The sequence below is a fragment of the Falco punctatus genome (genome assembly GCF_963210335.1).
Source record: "Falco punctatus genome assembly, chromosome: 5".
NCBI classification, from domain to species: Eukaryota; Metazoa; Chordata; class Aves; order Falconiformes; family Falconidae; genus Falco; species Falco punctatus.
The window spans coordinates 64493120-64510923 of NC_137584.1; the positions used below are offsets into that span (position 1 = coordinate 64493120).

Consider the following 17804-nt stretch of genomic DNA (forward strand, 5'->3'; position numbering starts at 1 on the left):
CTTTCTTCCTTACTGGACAGTCTTAATTCTTAAATTATAATTTTCCTAGTCTAATATTTTTTAAAAGTACCTAAACCATTATTGTCAACTGTTAGAGCCTTTTATTGGAGGGCCATTTTATATTTTTTTTTTTCAAAAATGAAAAAAGAACATAGCATGAGTCAAAAGAAACTCATTCCATACCGGAGTATTCCTGAATCATATTTTTTCTGCTTTTGCAATGGTCGTCTGAAAAAGGGGACTTGCAATGAAAGTTCCTCTGTAATCTTAGCTATACTTTACTAAAATTCAATCTTTGAATAAAGAGCTAGTAAAACAGTTGTCTACTAACACTAAATAAGTCTTATGAACCTTAAATATATTACTTATAGGAAGCAAACTGAGGAGGCACATGCCTTCAGACATCAGACAAAAAGACCTTAGCCTGGATCAGACACATCTTACAGGATCATTCAGTGCCCGAAGGTATTTTAATCTATTAAAATGCAGTAAACCAAAGCAGTTATAAGGTTCACCATGATATTGCATGATATAAATAATTAAAAATAAATCTACTGCTGTAGTATCTAACGGATTTCTAATATTTTTTTAACAGGTGAAGCCAAAAAAAAGGTATTTATTTTCTGACAAGAAGATTGAAAAGATATTATTTAATGATAGTAATTAAAAAAATATATGAACAGTATTTCTTCAAGGAGAAATTTGGTCCTACAGCACACAGAAAGCAATGCCCATAGATACAAAGGAGGGGGAATTACAGGGATCTCTGCCTTAATGTTCATTAAAGAAAGAATAGTGTAAGAGAATCATGTGAACACTGGAAGTGAGCAAATATAGATCTAAATTTTTGATTGAATAGGGGGCAACTGAATGGAGTAAAGGAATTATGAAATATAAAGCTATTTAAAGTCATGAAAAACTTGTTTTAAACTTGTTTTCAAGGATTAAAATAGATGAGCCCTGTAATATAAATGGAGTCATTCATACACATTTGACATTTTGAATTGCAACAGCACAAAACAGGGATTATTGATACATCAATAAAAGTAGTTTCTTTGTTGCTTGCCCAAGAATTGAGATTTGCGTTATTCCTTGGGGGGTGGGGGGGTGTATATATTTGATATAATTGTATTATTTCAGACCTAATCAGAAGGCACAATTAATCTTTCTAGGATCTCCAATAATGGTTAGATATTTCTGTCTCCCAAGAATATTGTTAAAACATATTAGAGCATCAAAATTAACAGAGTAAATTTAAAAAAAAAAAAAAAAAAAAAAAAAAAAACTTAATTTTCCTTATATTTCTTGAAAGACTGGCACCATTTTTACTTACGACTTACTACATTTCCTACAACTCACAGTATTGTGTTCAGCCACTTTGCTCAGTATACTGCCCATATCTTCAGACATTCATTATCAGTCAAAGAAATCCTTGAAATGCCTCAAAATATGTACAATAGTCAAAGGGTCAGAAGTTCAGATAGTCACTCACGCCTTTGTCCTCCTTCCCCTCATTTATATACTGGGTGGACACCAGAGGGTACAGGGGATCTTTTGATTGCTCTCAACCAGACAGACCCTCCCTGTTTGCCAGGGTATCTTTTCCCCTCCACTCCTGCTGATCTGCCCTGGGCTTTGCTGACCTCTACAAGACACACACATCTAGCAACCAATGCTTTCCCTTGCACTGCTGCTTTTTTTCTGCCTGAATCGTTAGTGATGATGAGCTCACCATGAGGTCTTAACAGGCTTAGCAGCCTCAGCTGGACCAGATCTGTACCAAACTTACACTACAGAGTGTTTTCCTTGGACTGAATTCTCTGTAATGTACACTTACCGTCTCTGGCTATATGGGAAGCTGCAAAAGCTGCTCCAGGCCTCAAAAAAGAGTGGAAAGATCTTTGTGGAGGTGAACGGGAGCTGGGTCAGGTGTGATTTGTGAATTAAATGAAATCAGCAGCCAGCTCCACTGAAAATCAGCTGAAACCTGAAACAGGATATGCAAGGCACCACCAGGAGAGTCACTGTGAATAAGATACTTGCAGTGACTTCACCTGATCCCACTTTCTAATGACAGCTGCCACCTGTCCTCTCTAAGTGTGATTTGCAGCCCTCATTGCAATACAAAAGATAGAATTTAGAGAAGCTTTTAAAAAGCAACCACTGCTGATTATGTAGAAATAGCATTCTGACTGCACTCATACAATGTCTTTCAAGAACTGCTAATTAAAGTGCATGTTAGATGCTTCATTGTTATGCCTCTGAGATAAATAGTATGGGAGTTGAAATGAAGTTCTGACTCAAGAGTAATGTTTTTGAAAAAACTAAAAGGAGAAAACTTCAGTTTGGGCATACCTATATTTTGATTTGTTCTGGAATCCTGAATTTTATGTTCTTTTTTCTCCATGTAATAGGGTGAACTAATCTTCATTTCTTAAAGTAACAATTTTATGTAACATTAGATCCATCTGAAAATGTGGGAAAGATATGAAAGCTTTTGTAAAACTGTTTTGCTTCCATTTGCTAAAATTATAACTGCTCTTAGAGGTGGTCAGCTATCATAAGGAGGGGATGTGAGTTGTAAAAGTGATATTACTTCTCATTTATGTCTTCCTAAACCAATTCAATGTTTAAAAGCTTTCATCATATACTGAAGCATTGCTGCCATTTCTCTAATGGCTAAATCCCAGATGCTGCCTGGATCTTGCAGCAAACTGCAGCAGCATGTTGCCTCATATGGCCTTGCACTTGTTTCTTCAGTAGCCACATGACAACTTCTTGTAACCAAGAACCACTTTCTCTTTATCCCTGTCTCGTTACCCTTTCCTCAGCATCCCCTCTGGCCCAGCCACATACCTAGTAAGATGGTCCCTCCAATTTCTACTTCCCAGGGAGCCACTGAGGCTGGCAGGAGGCCATGCGAAGGTGGCTGCACCTCTTCTCTGCAGCTCAGCAATGCTTGTGAGGGCATGCACCGCTGCCATTCATGGCCCTTAGGCAGAGGGTGAGGCTTAATTTATTAATCCTAAACAAGGTTAGGAGGAAGCTAGACTATAAAATGCATAGCTTAGACAAGAAAGCAGTAATTCATATATGGTACATACAGTAATAAGCAATACTTCTGAGATGAGAACCTGAGCACCCATCAGATGTTACACTGGCTAAGCAGCTGGTGGGATCATTACAAATTAGTGTTGCGTACCTAAGATCTGATGAAGAAATGCAAGCACAGGGTCCTCCTGCAAAAACAGAACAAACTAAAAGGGACCCTTGAGCTCCATACCCGGCCCTGTAGATTACGATTCCTTGCATATGCTTCATCCTCAGATACCAAAGCAGATTTATCTCCACTGCCTACAGTTAGGTTTTGGTCTGCTACCCACCCCCCTGGGGCCATCCCTGCCCCAGGCTGAGCCAGCCCACCCCTCAGCCTCTCCTCGCAGGGCAACTGCTCCAGCCCTGACTGACCTGGAGCCCTCACTGAACTCTGTGTTAAGTAGGGGCCCAAAACCACACACTGTGTCTGGCCACGGTCTCATGAGTGCTGAGCAGAGGGGTATAACCCTGTCCTTTGAAGGACGGGCTGTGCTCCTGCTGCCTGGTTGCTGCTGGCTCCTGCGTGGCTCGCTGCACTCCAGGGCACCAGCACATCCCGCAGAGATGCTCCCCAGCCCAGCCGCCCCCAGCCCGCACCCTCACAGGGTTATTTACCTTCCCAGGGGCAGAAGCCTGCACTGTGTGGGAGCTTAAGCCATGTGATGTATTGTAAAATCAGGTTGCTCATAAGTGACTGAAGACAGTAGAGCAGGTAGATATTTCCTTAGGGATTTCAAAGGGAGGGAACGATTGATTGCAAGCATATCCTTTTAAGGGGTATATGCAATCATGTTAAAATCAGATGGGGGTCTTGGAGGAAATATTTTTTCCCCATCACAGAAATAAATAATATGGTTCCCACAAAATTTTAATTAAAGGGTGCCTCCTCATGGTTACTTCAATTTCCTAACCAGCAAGCTCACCTTGAGCAGAGCAGCTAAAGTGAAGGACAGTATCCCCATAAAGCAGTGTTTGCAGCTTAGACTCTCCTATTTAACATACAGTTTGTCTTCCACCCACTGTTTTCTATAAACACTAAACAGTTTGAGCAGGACTGAATTTTCATTCCATGTGCATTATGGTGGTTTAGAGGTGGTTTTGCATTCAAATGTGAGTCTATACCTGAAGAAAAGTTGTTTCTACCTACTTGTCTCATGGAGCAAGAACTTCATCATTTGGTCACAATTCAGCCCCTGCAGTGTTTCTGGGACAGCAAATTATGTGCTGCCCCCTTACACAGACTTCATTTTGAGGATGCATTTAAGTCTCAGAAGTAAACAAACATGGACAATTCCTATTACAGCTATTGGAAGGAAGCAGGGCTGCAGAATCAAGTCCTGAATTAAATGACAGTCTTGTAAGAGTTCCCATTACAGGGGAAAAACAGACAGATCAGGGAGGCGGTGATGTGGAGATAGTTATGTGTGCTGTAAGTCACTCCAGATTTGTCCTTACGTTAATCACATCTGATATTAATGTGATTAATGTGATTAAAGGAACAGAGACTCACTAGAAGAACTCAGGAGAAAGAAAAACTCCTCCGTGATAGTTTGCTTTTCAGTTCCTGGAGATTTTTAATTCAGATAAAGATTCCTGGGATAAGTTTTCAGTAAGCTCTCTGACACATTGCAAAATCCTGATGCAGTCCTGGGGAGAAGGGTTGCAAAACTAATCAATTTTCTTTCCTGATTAAAAGAATAAACGATTATGCAATGAATCTACAAGCCAGCCCATACACCAGATTTTAGAAAACTAATACCGTAGTCAAGTATATACTATAACCACAGTTACCATGGTAATCCACTTAGCAGCTTCATTTCACCTGAAAGTCATTGTCATTCATATGATATATGCCTTAACGTCAGCTTTCAGAAATACTTCATATTGAACTAAAATTATATTTTATTGTTAATTGAAAATATCTTGCTTACTAACATATTAAAATTTTATTTTAATTGGAAAAAGCCCATATTAAAATGTACAGTGCTAGTGTGCTGCTATGTGGGAAGCTGGTCTCTTTCTCACAGGTATCTATCTATAGATTGCTTTGCAAGTATGAAAAGTATTCGTTAGCTTGCATCTTTGCAGGCTGAGAACTCACAACATACATCTTTCTAGCTGCTAGGTCAGGTATTGCTGAGGTGACGTTCAATACAGAAAAAATAGAGCTCATCATGGTTTAAATACTAAATTGGTGGTTGTGCTGTTTCCTACTGGTTATCTGTACAGTTTAATTTAAAAATTAAGTGTTAGAACTTCCCACTCAACATCACACCACTTTGCTGCACTACTTGAGGAAATTTTGTTTCTATGGTAACTGCAGGAGACTTATTCACAGCCGTTGATGTCACCCACATACAATATATACAAACCACTGAACCATTGATTCCTTTCATTATATTATCTGGAATCATAATGAAATAGCTACCAGTTACGATCACAGTGAGTATTTTAGTAATCTAAATAATCATATACAATGAGAAGAGTATAGATATATTTCCTAAAATATATAAATAGAAAAGCTTTGGAGAGGAACACATTTATTGGCTTTCTCCACTGGCAGATGACCAACTCCATTTTAGGTAAGCTTTAGAGGCAAGTATCACTTCATTAAACACTTGCCAAATTCCTCTGGTGGCTCAGAAAGTCTTTGAGGACTGTCTGGTCACAGCCACTGACTGCAACAGCTGAAGACAATCCCAACGCTTTTGGATCTGTGGAGTGTCTTAGCATGATGCTGAGGATTTAAGAAGTGTACACAGGAGTCCAGCCCTTCTTCACCCTCCAAGGGGTGAGGGTCTGGCAGTGGTCCTGTCCACAGCTGAGGAAGATCTGGATCTGAGGCCAGAGCAAGATTTATAGAATCATAAAATCATTTAGGTTGGAAAAGACCTGTAATACCATCAAGTCCAACGGTTCAACTAACACTGCCAAGTCCACCACTAAACCATATCCGTAAGCACTGCATCTATGCTGTTTTAAAACGCCTCCAGGAACAGTTGACAATACCACTTCCCTGGGCAGCCTGTCCCAGTGCTTGACAACATTTTCAGTGAAGAAATTTTTCATCATACCCAATCTAGACCTCCCCTGGCATAACTTGAAGACATTTCTTCTTATTCTATTGCTACTTATCTGGGAGAAGAGACCTACCCCCACCCGTCTACAACCTTTTTCAGGTAGCTGTAGGGAGTGATGAGGTCTCCTATGAGCCTCCTTTTCTCCAGGCCAAACAACCCCACTTGCCCCAGCCGCTCCTCACAAGACTTGTGCTCCAGACCCTTCACCAGCTTTCTTGCCCTTCTGTGGACACAATCCAGCACCTCTATGTCCCTCTTGAAGTGAGGGACCCAAAACTGAACACAGTATCTGACGTGCAGCCTCACCAGCATTGAGTACAGGGGAATGATCACCTCCCTAGTCCTGCTGCCCATACTCTTCTGGATACAAGCCAGGATGCCGTTGGCCTTCTTGTCCACCTGGGCACACTGCTGGCTCATCTTCAGCCGATGGTCAACCAACACCCCAGGTCCTTTCCCACCGTGCAACTTTCCAGGCACTCTTCCCCAAGCCTGTAGCGTTGCATGGGGTTGCTGTGACCCAAGTGCAGGACCCAGCAGTCCTCCTTGTTGAAACTCATACGGTTGGCCTTGGCCCATGACCCAGCCTGTCCAGATGCCTCTGCAGAGCCTTCCTACCCTCAAGAAGACCAGCACTCCCAGCTCAACTTGGTGTTTTCTGTAAACTGACTGAGGGTGCACCCAATCCCCTCATCCAAATCGTTGATAAAGATATTCAACAGAACTGGCCCCAGTACTGAGCCCTGGGGAACACCACCTGTGACCGGCCACCAGCTGGATGAACTGCATTCACCACCACTCTTTGGACTTGGCCAGCCAGCCAGCTTTGTACCTCAGCATAAAGTACACCCATCTAAGCATGAGCAGCCAGTGTCTGCAGGAGAACGCTGTGGGAGATGGTGTCAAAGGCTTTGCTAAGGTCCAGGTAGACAACATCCACAGCCTTTCCCTCATCCACTAGGCAGGTCATTTTGTTGTAGAAGGAGATCAGATTTGTCAAGCAGGACATGCCTTTCATAAAACCATGTTGATTGGGCCTGATCACCAGGTTGTGATAGGTGCTGCGTCAGGGCACTCAGGACAATCTAATCCATAACCTTTCCCATCAGCACTGTCAGACTTACAGACCTGTAGTTCCCCAGTTACTCCTTTTTTCCCTTCTTGTAGACAGGCGTCACATTTGCTAACTTTCAGTCAACTGGGACCTTCCCAATTGGCTTGGACCGCTGATAAATATTTTATGGCTAAGCCCACAGCTTCTCCCCACAACGTGATAAGAGTCAATCCGACAAGTAGAGCTGACTTATCATTAGGTATAGGAGCAGTCACACAGTCACACTGCCACCACCTCTGAGCCAGCAAAGAGATGATGATGATGGGGAAATCCAAAGACTGACAGACCTGTTCTTTAGAGCAGTTCCTTTTATAACTCTCATCTACAAATCCTAGCTTAGAAAAGAAGTGTGCATCATGAGGAACATTTTGACAATGAACTGGAAGAAAAAAATACTTACAATCTGTAAAAGTCAGGCCATAGGGCTGAGGGGTTTTTCAAAGCCTGAGACTGTCTTAGTCTGCTTGTGACAAGCAAGACACGACATCAGAGATCATTTCTCCTCCTGAAAATGAGAACCTAGTGGCTATTGGTCTTCCTGTTAGACCATTTCCAGAGAAGCTAGAAACAGAAAATCTCTAAAGGCTTCAGCTTTTATATATTTTTCTCAGATCTAGCCCTGGCCTCTTAAGAATTCCACTCTCTTATATGGAGACAGCGCCTTAGCACATTCTGACTCTGGTGGCTGAGCCTAGGACATAGGTTCAAGGCCCCCTGTATTGATCTGATGTTTTAATAAACTTTGACCGTGGCCATAGGACCATAGATGACATATATTTTATTTTATTTTTCCATTTACAACCCCTAAAAGATGTAGGGAGCTCACCAGCACAAAGTTTCCCAGACGAAAGTTCTGTGCAGTAGCAACCAATGATACATCTATTTTCCCGACCATAGTCTAGGAAGAAGAACGCTAGAAAAGAGGTGCATTTCCCATGCCAGTACCTTCTGTTTCTTGTGGTTCTTCATCCTGCTGTTATAGGGAATGATAATGTGAATAGCCTGCTATATCAAGAGAGTAGGAATTTTCCTATATCAACAGAAACTCTACCTTGCTTAGCAATGGCTCTTCAAGGAAGTTATTAGGTGAACCTACAATCAATCACAAGAGACATTTAGAAATACAATCACCAAACATTCATAGACTCATGAATCATAAGAATCATAGACTCATAGAATGGTTTGGGTTGGAAGGGACCTTAAAGGTCATCTCGTTCCAAGCCCCCTGCCGTGGGCAGGGACACCTTCCACTAGACCAGGTTGCTCACAGCCCCATCCAGCCTGGCCTGGAACACTTCCAGGGATGGGGCATCCACAGCTTCTCTGGGCAACCTGTTCCAGTGCCTCACCACCCTCACAGTGAAGAATTTATTCCTAATGTCTAATCTAAATCTGACCTTTCTCAGTTTAAAGCCATTCTCTTCTCCAGGCTGAACATCCCCAACTCTGTCCGCCTGTCTTCATAGAAGAGAGAGGTGCTCCAACCCTCAAACCATCTTTGTGGCCTCCTCTGGACTCACTCAACAGGTCCATATTCTTCTTATGCTGGGGGGCCCAAATGGCTTCTTTGATTCCCTGTCTGAACTTACAGAAATTTGCATGTAGCCATTAGAACATGCAAATATAGTGAAAATATTTCCCTTTCCTGAAACAAATGCAGCAATTGCTAAATAAATTTTATTGTCAAGTTAAAATAGTGAGTGAGCTAACTCTGAATATGAATGGTACCTACCTTAATGTGGACCCTTTATGTTTAACTCTTCTCACTTTCTCTCCTCTTTTATATATTGGTATTCCTTCTTGAAAATCTTTCCACTTTGCTGAAGTCTTGCTATATCTTACAACATCTATAGTACCAAGAGAGATCATAGGTTTCAGCAGGGAACTGCTTTTGAGGAGGATCCCTAAAATCAGGCTGTATGCAGTGCTGCAGTGTTTGCTGAAACACTTTTTAATAAAGAGCAAATATTTATAAACATGATGTCCTCTGCTGTTGTCCAGCATGAAGTACCTGCAATATCTCAGATGTGATATGGACAGTTACACAAGGGTGACTTACACCAAAGGGATTAAAAGGTGTAAACACAGCAGAACCAGAGCAAACAAACCTGCAGAGACTGATTTCTGTGGAATCTGTGTGTGTGTACAATATTTTGCAGAAGAATTGAAACAGTGAAAGAAAGTCTTAATTCTATATACAGAGCTGACCATGAAAAATAATGCTGAGATAATAAACATGGATCTATTTTGTTGCTGTTGCACTGGCTGGCGAACTTTTTTCTTGTTTGCTTTCACTATCGCGTTATGGGGAAAAGGATGGCAAGGGAGTAAAATGTGTTTTCAGGAACATGTCTAATGTAAGACTACAGGGAAGTTTCTGCCAGGGGAACAAGTAATGATACAAGTCTTCTCAGGACAGCATTGGAGAAAGTGAAGCTGTTGCTGATACACTTGTACATTTCATTTTTAACAAGCTAAAGATTTTCATGGGATGAAAAAAAGGAAATGCATAATTACACAGCACAGACAGCTGTGTTGAAAGGGTTAAAGCTATAGCAGCATGTAAGACTGAGCAAATACATAGGATCATCCACAGAGAAAGAAAGAAACAGATGTCCAGTCTGTGGTGCAAGGAGGCTCAAACCCTATAGGCTCCAATGCTTCGCTCCAATGCTTCTTTTTTTAGGATACAGGAAAACCCAAGAAAAGCACAAATCTTGGTGAATACAGTGACAGAATTGAAGGATTTATAGCAAAAAAGGAGTATGCCTGCAAAACAACTTTAGTACACGTACATGTTCTCAACATGCACCCAACAAGGGGGGCTGCCTGCTGTTCGGCTGCCATCACTGTAGCCCCGAGTTAAATTAGTGACAGCTTTGGTTTCAGCTGCATTGTGGAGCCAGCTGCAATGCGATACTAGCACTGTAAGGGGCTGAAGAAATGAAGCCAGGTGCCAATGATACACAAAAAGCTATTTTAATGCAGTTGATAGGAAACCCAGTGAACCAGATACATTGGGACTTGGAGTTTGTGTAGTTTTGTTACAACAGCTATGAAAACAATTAAAAGCAAAAGGGTAGTAACCTCAGAAACTGGAGGAAAGAATCCATGTTGTAAGAAAAGAGCTGGAGGATGAAGCAGAAAGAACACACATGGCTAGAAAGGTAAACATAATTGCAACACCACTGCAAACATTTCTGGCAGGGTAGCAGGTTGGCCTTTACAACACAGAATTCACCTTCAGTTGCTTTCCCACACACAATTTTCACAACATATATACTGCAGACAGCTTTGTGTACAGCAAAAGAAACCTTACTCCAACATCCAAATAATGTGAATCAAATCTGTGTTCACAGCTACTTTAAAATAAATATGAAAATACTTGTTAAAAGATATTCTAATTATTCCAGGTTTGTGTGGCTGACAAACAACTGATGATGTATAAGACTTGGATCGTTTCTTCTGGCATTAAGGACAAGCTCAAGCTTTTAGAAAGAACTCTCATCTTCTCTCTGTTGTGTATGTAAAATAAAAATTAATTATTATGTATGTAGATTTCTCCTAGTCAGAGCTGATTGAGTTCTAATTTATTTTACTACTTTCATAAAGAGTGGGTCAAATTTACCCACACTTTTGTGGGGTCAAGTGGGTCTAACTTAGATGCGTGGCCTTTATGTTCAGGGAACAGCTTCTAGCTCCAGTCCCCATTTTGCCTCAAACAGAGATGGATCTCTGGTCTTTTACCAATTTGGGTGAGCCCAGTTGCATCTAAGTGATGGCTGTTTCATCACACCAGGCACCAAAATCAGGACTGGGAACTCCAGATCCAGGAACAGACACCCACCTTCCTTTGTGGATACAGGCACTTGTGCTTCTCAGGGGAGTTTGCTGGTATTATAGTCAACTATTTATTTGCATATGTCACTCCAGAAAATGTTGAAATACTATGGGATCATTTCTTAATCCTATGCAAAGCCCAGAACTCCCCAGAAGAGTACATTCTCTTAATTCAGCTGTATAAGACTATGAGCCCTATGGAAACACATCTGCCTACATAATAAATGCCAATGATTTCTTAAAACCAATATGAATGCTAAAGGCTAATGCATTTACACAAGCACTGTGATAAACTTCACTTGATCTGCTTCAGGTTTCCTCCTGACATTGTTTAGAGGAATACAGCAAAAACAAGGAGTAAAACTGACTTGTACTACATTAAACCATGTCACATGCAAGGACTGAGTATCCACAGAGGTAATTCTAAGAATGAAAGGAGGAGTGGAAGAGGTCATCCTCATATTGCTTGAGACACTATCTGGAGTATAATTTGAATGGCAAAAAAATTACACATAAAAGAACATGTTCTTTTCTCCCTATACTCATACTATTTCCTACCACTTAACTAGCTGCATTTAGCTACATGTTCTATTTTACTGAGATGCCTTATAATTGAAATTCGCATCTTTCTATGTCATTTTTAAAGCTGATGACTTCTATTGCAGTGAATGAGGCATAATGGTATATGCTCAAAATTTTTAGTGTAGTAATGCTAGATTTCATTAATAAAAGAATTACTTTATTGGAAATAACTTCTGCAGTTACAATAAGAATGCAGGTAATGGAATTCAGAGAGATCTGAATCATCAACTATGCAAAACTGTCATTCATTAGAAGATCGGGAAGTACTTGCATATGCAAGCCAGACTGGCAAACAACCTTCTACTATGATTTTAACCATTTCACTGTCATGCAGGCTGTGTCACCACACACAGTGCAAAGAATTATATGCTTTGGCCCGTGAAAGCCGGTTTTGCCTTGTCTCACAATGAGTGTTTCCCTCCTGTGTTAGGAGATCAGCCTTGTGGCTAAAAGAGACCACCGTCCATCCAAGCTGCAGCAGAGCCCACAGTGTTGACACAATACTGTTTTGTGGGAACTCTGTCAGTCAGCCACAGACCATTTTACTCCATGATCCTAGAATGACTGCAAACATAACTATGTGTTTTCTAAAAGTAAAGTCAGCCTCTGAAGTATTTTCACTGTTTCTTTAGGCTTATATTAGTGAGTGATCTTTCAAATTGCTACGTTGGTGGTTTTACAAACCTGTGATAAATCAGCACTGAACATATATTTTATCAGTAACTCCTCATCCAATCCAAAGTCCAGCTGGAACTTTAGCCACAGTCTCCCCTGAGGATATGAAACAAAAGAACCAGGGTTATATAAATGTCTCAGGTCTCAGATGCCCATACACCTGCAGGTGGGGACTTTCAAGGAACCACAAGGTATCCAAAACATCCATATGGGGCTTGCAAAACCAGCACGTGATTCATAGGACTCCCACACGCTCTCAGTGTGTTAGGTGGAGTCTAGAATATGCATTTCAAACAGCTTTGAACTGACCTCCAGTGACTACCAAAGGAGGTGAGTTGTTATGAAACAGCACCTGATAGCTATTTTCTTTCTCAGTGGAGCATCTCCAGCAGCTAACAAGCAGAGCAGTAAAACTACTCCAAATACAGCTGAACAACCATAGCGGGAATACAGGGTTTCTTGCTGATCTAGAACAGGATAAAAAATGAAAACTTTAGATCTGCTTTTACTAGAGGACACATAGGAGAGGTTGAAGACCTCCTTCTCAGCGACTTCGCTCTGGGAGGAATTCAACATCTTTGGGTAGCAATAGTTTTGAGTTATTTATCCTAAGATGCAGCAGTTCCCACATGATTCACAGGGTCATCACCAGAGTGGAGGTAGAAGACGTTATGGTAAGATAAACAGCAGGTAGGGGTGAGGTGGCCTCCAGGTAGGCATTCCCTAGCAAATCAGACCTGTGACTTCTCCACCTGTGACAATCGCCTGTGCTGCTCAGTGTGTGCTTCATAAAGCTTCACTTGTTTTTTTTTTAGCAAGTGAGTGACAGCCCTTAACCCCATACCCCTAACCTTGCTTTTTCAGCAGCCCATCCTTTTCAGCTGCAGTTTGATTGCACAGGCTGGAGATGGAAGTGCTAATTTGCTGGGTATCTTGTTTATAGCTTCAGTGCAGAAATGCCATTCTGCTGCAAATTGGTTTTGAGGGCATTTTATATTTTTTTTTTTAACTATCACCCATGTGCAGTGATGCTGCAAGCCACCTATTAGAAGAGGAAAATGCTGACATATATAATTAACTGTAGTCTGTATGGCTACTTTGTACAGAACTTGGGGAAAGAGCATCAAAAAGAAGCATGTGGTAATCCTCTGTGTTTATGAACTGTTTCTTACTAGGTGTGACTCTATTCCCCTTAAATGTTTGCAGAGAAAAATTATTGTAATAATGAAGATTGGTTGTCTGTGTAACTGAAGAGGGTTATTTTCTTTTTAAACCATTGTTGTCAGCCTGACTGGCTTCAATTTTGCAGTTAATGTGGGTCAAAGTGTTTGTCTTTTCCTTTCAACACTGCTGTCTTTACTTACACAGTTAATCACTGTTTTCAAACTACTTAATTATTTTGGAAAGCTTACATTCCACCATGCATATATATTTCCTACATTGCTTTAGCTTTGAAGGAAGCACAAGACAGGCATCAGGCTTGGCTTGCCAAAGCCAATGACTGGGCATACTCAGGAAATCCTCTGGCACATCCCCCTCTTTCTGTCACATCCCCAAGTATACAATGCTGAGGCAGCTGGAGACAAAAGGGATTCAGACGGTGGGATCCAGCTCCAGATTCAGCCACCTAAACACAGACATCTACAATGTAGGTGTTTGTTCTGAATAAGGTGTCCAAATATCCATCATATCTTGTGGAGACCTAGGATCCAATCCAGCTGCCTAAACATTGGAATTTACTTTTGAGACACCCAGAGGTAGCCCAATGTTTGCATGGTGACAGCTCTTATGAAGCAGGACCTACGGGCGACTTTCTGAAGCAGCATTTAAAAGCCAGATGGGATACCACAGGTCTCAAATGTCAATAGATGCTCTAGACCTCCACTGACTCCTAAAGGAGGCTTAGACATCTTGACACCACATAGCGCCCTAGACTGTAAACACAGTTATTTGAATCTGAAAACCAGATAAAAAGGCATTAAAAAAAACATTAAAAAAAGTGCAAGGAAGACACAAATTTACTGTTGAAAATCCTTTCCATTTTGCTATGTTGTTATGATACTCAGTATTTTTAAAAAACTAAGGAAGGAAGAAAGGAGGAAAGAAAAGAAAGCATGTGTCCATCAAACAGATATGGAAGGGTGAGAGCTCACCAAGCCATCTCCAAAAAACTTGGTAGATCTCCATGGCACAGTGCAGAGCCACGCAGAGATAGTAGTTAGTCTCCTAGCATTAGTATAAACATGTCATTCTAGCATCATCATGAACCAAATCTGTTACTGAATATTAATCTGAGGATCTCTGCACTATGATGCATCTTTTCATGTAGAATAATCCTGAAAAACTCCCTGCATTAAAGTTTATGATGTCATGATCTAAGAAAGAAATGGAAGCTACCTAATTTTTCATTACTTAGTCTTAGCAATATTTTGAATGTTTGAGTGAAAGTCCTTGCATCCATTCTGCCTTTAAGCAAAATGAAATTGAACTGCAACTGGGGAAAACCAGACAGACTTTTACTGAATAAAAAATGAATAAGAATTCAGTACATGCTTCCACTTATTAGTGCTTATTATATACAGGCACTTTCCATTACCATTTGAGTGCACGTATAAAATATCCTCTAGACTTTCAAATGATTTCTATGTAAGGTGGAGGATAAGAGAAATAATTGTAAATAATTGGACAAAGCTTTTAGGGTTTATCCATATAAATGTAAAGCCTGTATTATAACTGAGGAAAACATACAAAAGACACAGCACAGTTTCTATATCCCTCACTGCTAGACATGCATCTTATGTATACTAACATCATTTGATATACCTTTTACATGTTTACTCTTATATAGCTTCAGATTAGTCCATTACACTTTTGCTCACTATGCAGTGATTTGTGATATATTTCCTTCCTTCACAAAATGAAAGACAACATAAGAAAAAAGTGGCATCAAATCCCACCGAGTCCTGATCGCATTACAATCCCCCACGGCTTAGGTGTTAAGAACAGTCACTACGGCAAAGCATGTGGAATTTCTTTTACAGCACAGTCACGCAGGCTGGGGCCCTAGTGAATTTTATCCTGTATTTTAATACATAGACATACATGGATTACTGATATTTGCCTTGAAAGAGTAGCAACACCAAGTTCTTCTGACTCTGTGGGAGCTCTGACATCTCTGTAGGACTGAGAGACAGTCTGAGTAGGATTCAGCTCCATGTTTGGACTCTAAAATATCGCTGTTTGTATGTAGGGGCCTACTGTACGGGAGAGCCAGTGGAGACTGGAGAGCAAGGGTGCTACCCACTAACCTAAACATAGGTCCTGAGACCCTTAGGCACCTACTGCCACTTGCAGTCCTTAGAGTATCTGGGACAGCAATGCAGCGATGGCAAATATTACACCGACTATAGAGACCTCATCCCCAAAGCCAACAGAGACAGGCTGGAAGGAATTCTTATGTGTTATACCCAGCCCTGAGGCTGTGAGATGACCAACAGCTTTGATATGGCCCATAAAAATTCCTAGTAAGGAGGCTTTTATCTTCTGAGAACTTTAGCTTTTGAGTTCACAGCAGCAACTAACAGGTCTTGAAGTACCGAGGTTTTTATTTTCTGTTCTTTCTTTCCTTAGATTATAGAAGGAAGCCCTGACTGAGTACTCCTTAAGGACTTTGTCATTATGCATGTAAATTGCTGACTATTCTGTCCAGAGAAGCACTTAAGCACATGCTTAAGCTTCCTCCATAGGTATGGCAATGTGCCATTAACAACGTTATGCACTCTATGTACATGGAGGCTACACTAGAAACAGTAAGGTGCTTTAAACCTATATCCCTGAGCTGCAGCTAGGGAACAATCGTCACAGCTCCAGACAAGAGGTTATAAAGATAACTTAAGCATTTTTTTATTCTCCTGATTCCAAAGGTGTTTGGGTACTGCTGTGATCCTCAAAGAAAACAATAAAGATACAGGGGTATCTTTAACCTATGTAAAATCCTGTTTTCCATCAATCTCTACAGCAACTGACAATTGCTAAAGAACATGAATGCCTTAGGAGAACAGCCATTTTCCATTCAACCCAAAGCTTCATCTGTATTGCAAATGCCCTCCAAAGACTAGCCTTTTTAAGGCTTGAAGGCCGCTTTATAGTTACTTACCGCTAAATAGTTTTCTCTTTTTTGACCTCACCTACTCTTCTCTGACACCCAGATACACTTCAGCACTTGCAGCGCCCTTTTGGCAATGAGCTCCACAACAGCTTGGGTGGAGTACCTTCTCTGTTCAACCCTACCTCCTGTTTGATTCCTCTCTCTTGAGACACAGCTCTTCACCCCTTGGCAGCTCAATCCCAGTATTACAGAGGGCTCTCTATTGATTTCTGGAAAAGGAAGAACGATGCTGCAAGGCTGGCAACATATTCCACTAAACATACACGTACATCAGAGGAAAAATATTCATGCTTTTGTTCAGCCCTCAATTCAGTTGAAATGAAAAAATATAGAGCATTTTCACTGCTTCCTTATGAATCTCATCAGCAATTTCATACAAGTACTGTCTAAGTCAAATGCCAGCAGAAATGAAAAGGACTCTATGCATGAAAGAAGAGGATCATTCTTTGTTTAGTATGAGGGGAGGGAACTGTGTGATTGCAATTAATATTAGTTTTGAGCAACACAGAAAAGCCTCATGGCCATATAGGCTGAAAAGAAACATTTTCAACTTCTTTGATGTTTTCCCAAGGAGAAGAAGCTGGCCAGAAGAAAAGAAATGAATTTTATATTTCTAGGTAGTTTCTATTTATTATTTGTATTATTATTTTAAAGCAGTATGTTCATGGTATGCTAGTAGCTTGCTGATCAGATACTCAGGCACTGAATAGTAAAGTAATGTGTGTAAAGGCAGAAGTGCACAAGCTGGTCACCTGATGAACAGTGGGATTTTTAGTATCCCCTTAGAACTAATGTCAGCAGTACTGACAAGCTGCAAAATGCTGTTACAAATTTCCCAAAGGGACTTCATTCCAACATCTGTATCTACAAGGTCTTGTATATACAAGACAAGAAATCTGTACTGAGATGAAATCACCTGCAAAAATACTTTAATTTTGTAGGTAAAACTAAGGTACATTAATTGTCCTTCTGCTACCTTAAGAGACCAGCAGAAGTGGGTCAGGTTGATTCATACCTTAATCCTCATTTTCATCCAAACTTAAGTTACAGGTTCATCTGGAGTAAGCTTTTCAAAGGAGAATCGTGGCCTGAATTCATGTTAGTAAGGTTCTGAATCTAATATTTCTGACAGAGAACTAAACTAGCACAGGAAAACAAATGTCTTCAGTACCATCAATCCAGCAATTGCATTGAGTACTGACAGGAGCTACAGCTAACCTAGATGCTCTCACAAATACCTGAATTTAGG

At 40.7% G+C, this 17804-nt stretch overlaps 2 long non-coding RNA genes across 2 annotated transcripts in view; one reads left to right on the forward strand and one right to left on the reverse strand.

The window, feature by feature from the left end:
- The window catches only part of LOC308064504, a 27849-nt gene extending 27722 nt beyond the window's left edge, over positions 1 to 127 (forward strand). Inside the window, exon 2 of the long non-coding RNA XR_013928411.1 lies at positions 1 to 127. This exon is cut by the window's left edge and continues 23239 nt beyond it. This is a non-coding gene — a long non-coding RNA (uncharacterized lncRNA).
- Positions 1 to 9810, reverse strand: part of LOC308064505 — a 41228-nt gene extending 31418 nt beyond the window's left edge. The window contains exon 1 of the long non-coding RNA XR_013928412.1: positions 1 to 9810. This exon is cut by the window's left edge and continues 22872 nt beyond it. This is a non-coding gene — a long non-coding RNA (uncharacterized lncRNA).
- Between the last annotated feature and the right edge of the window lie 7994 nt (positions 9811 to 17804).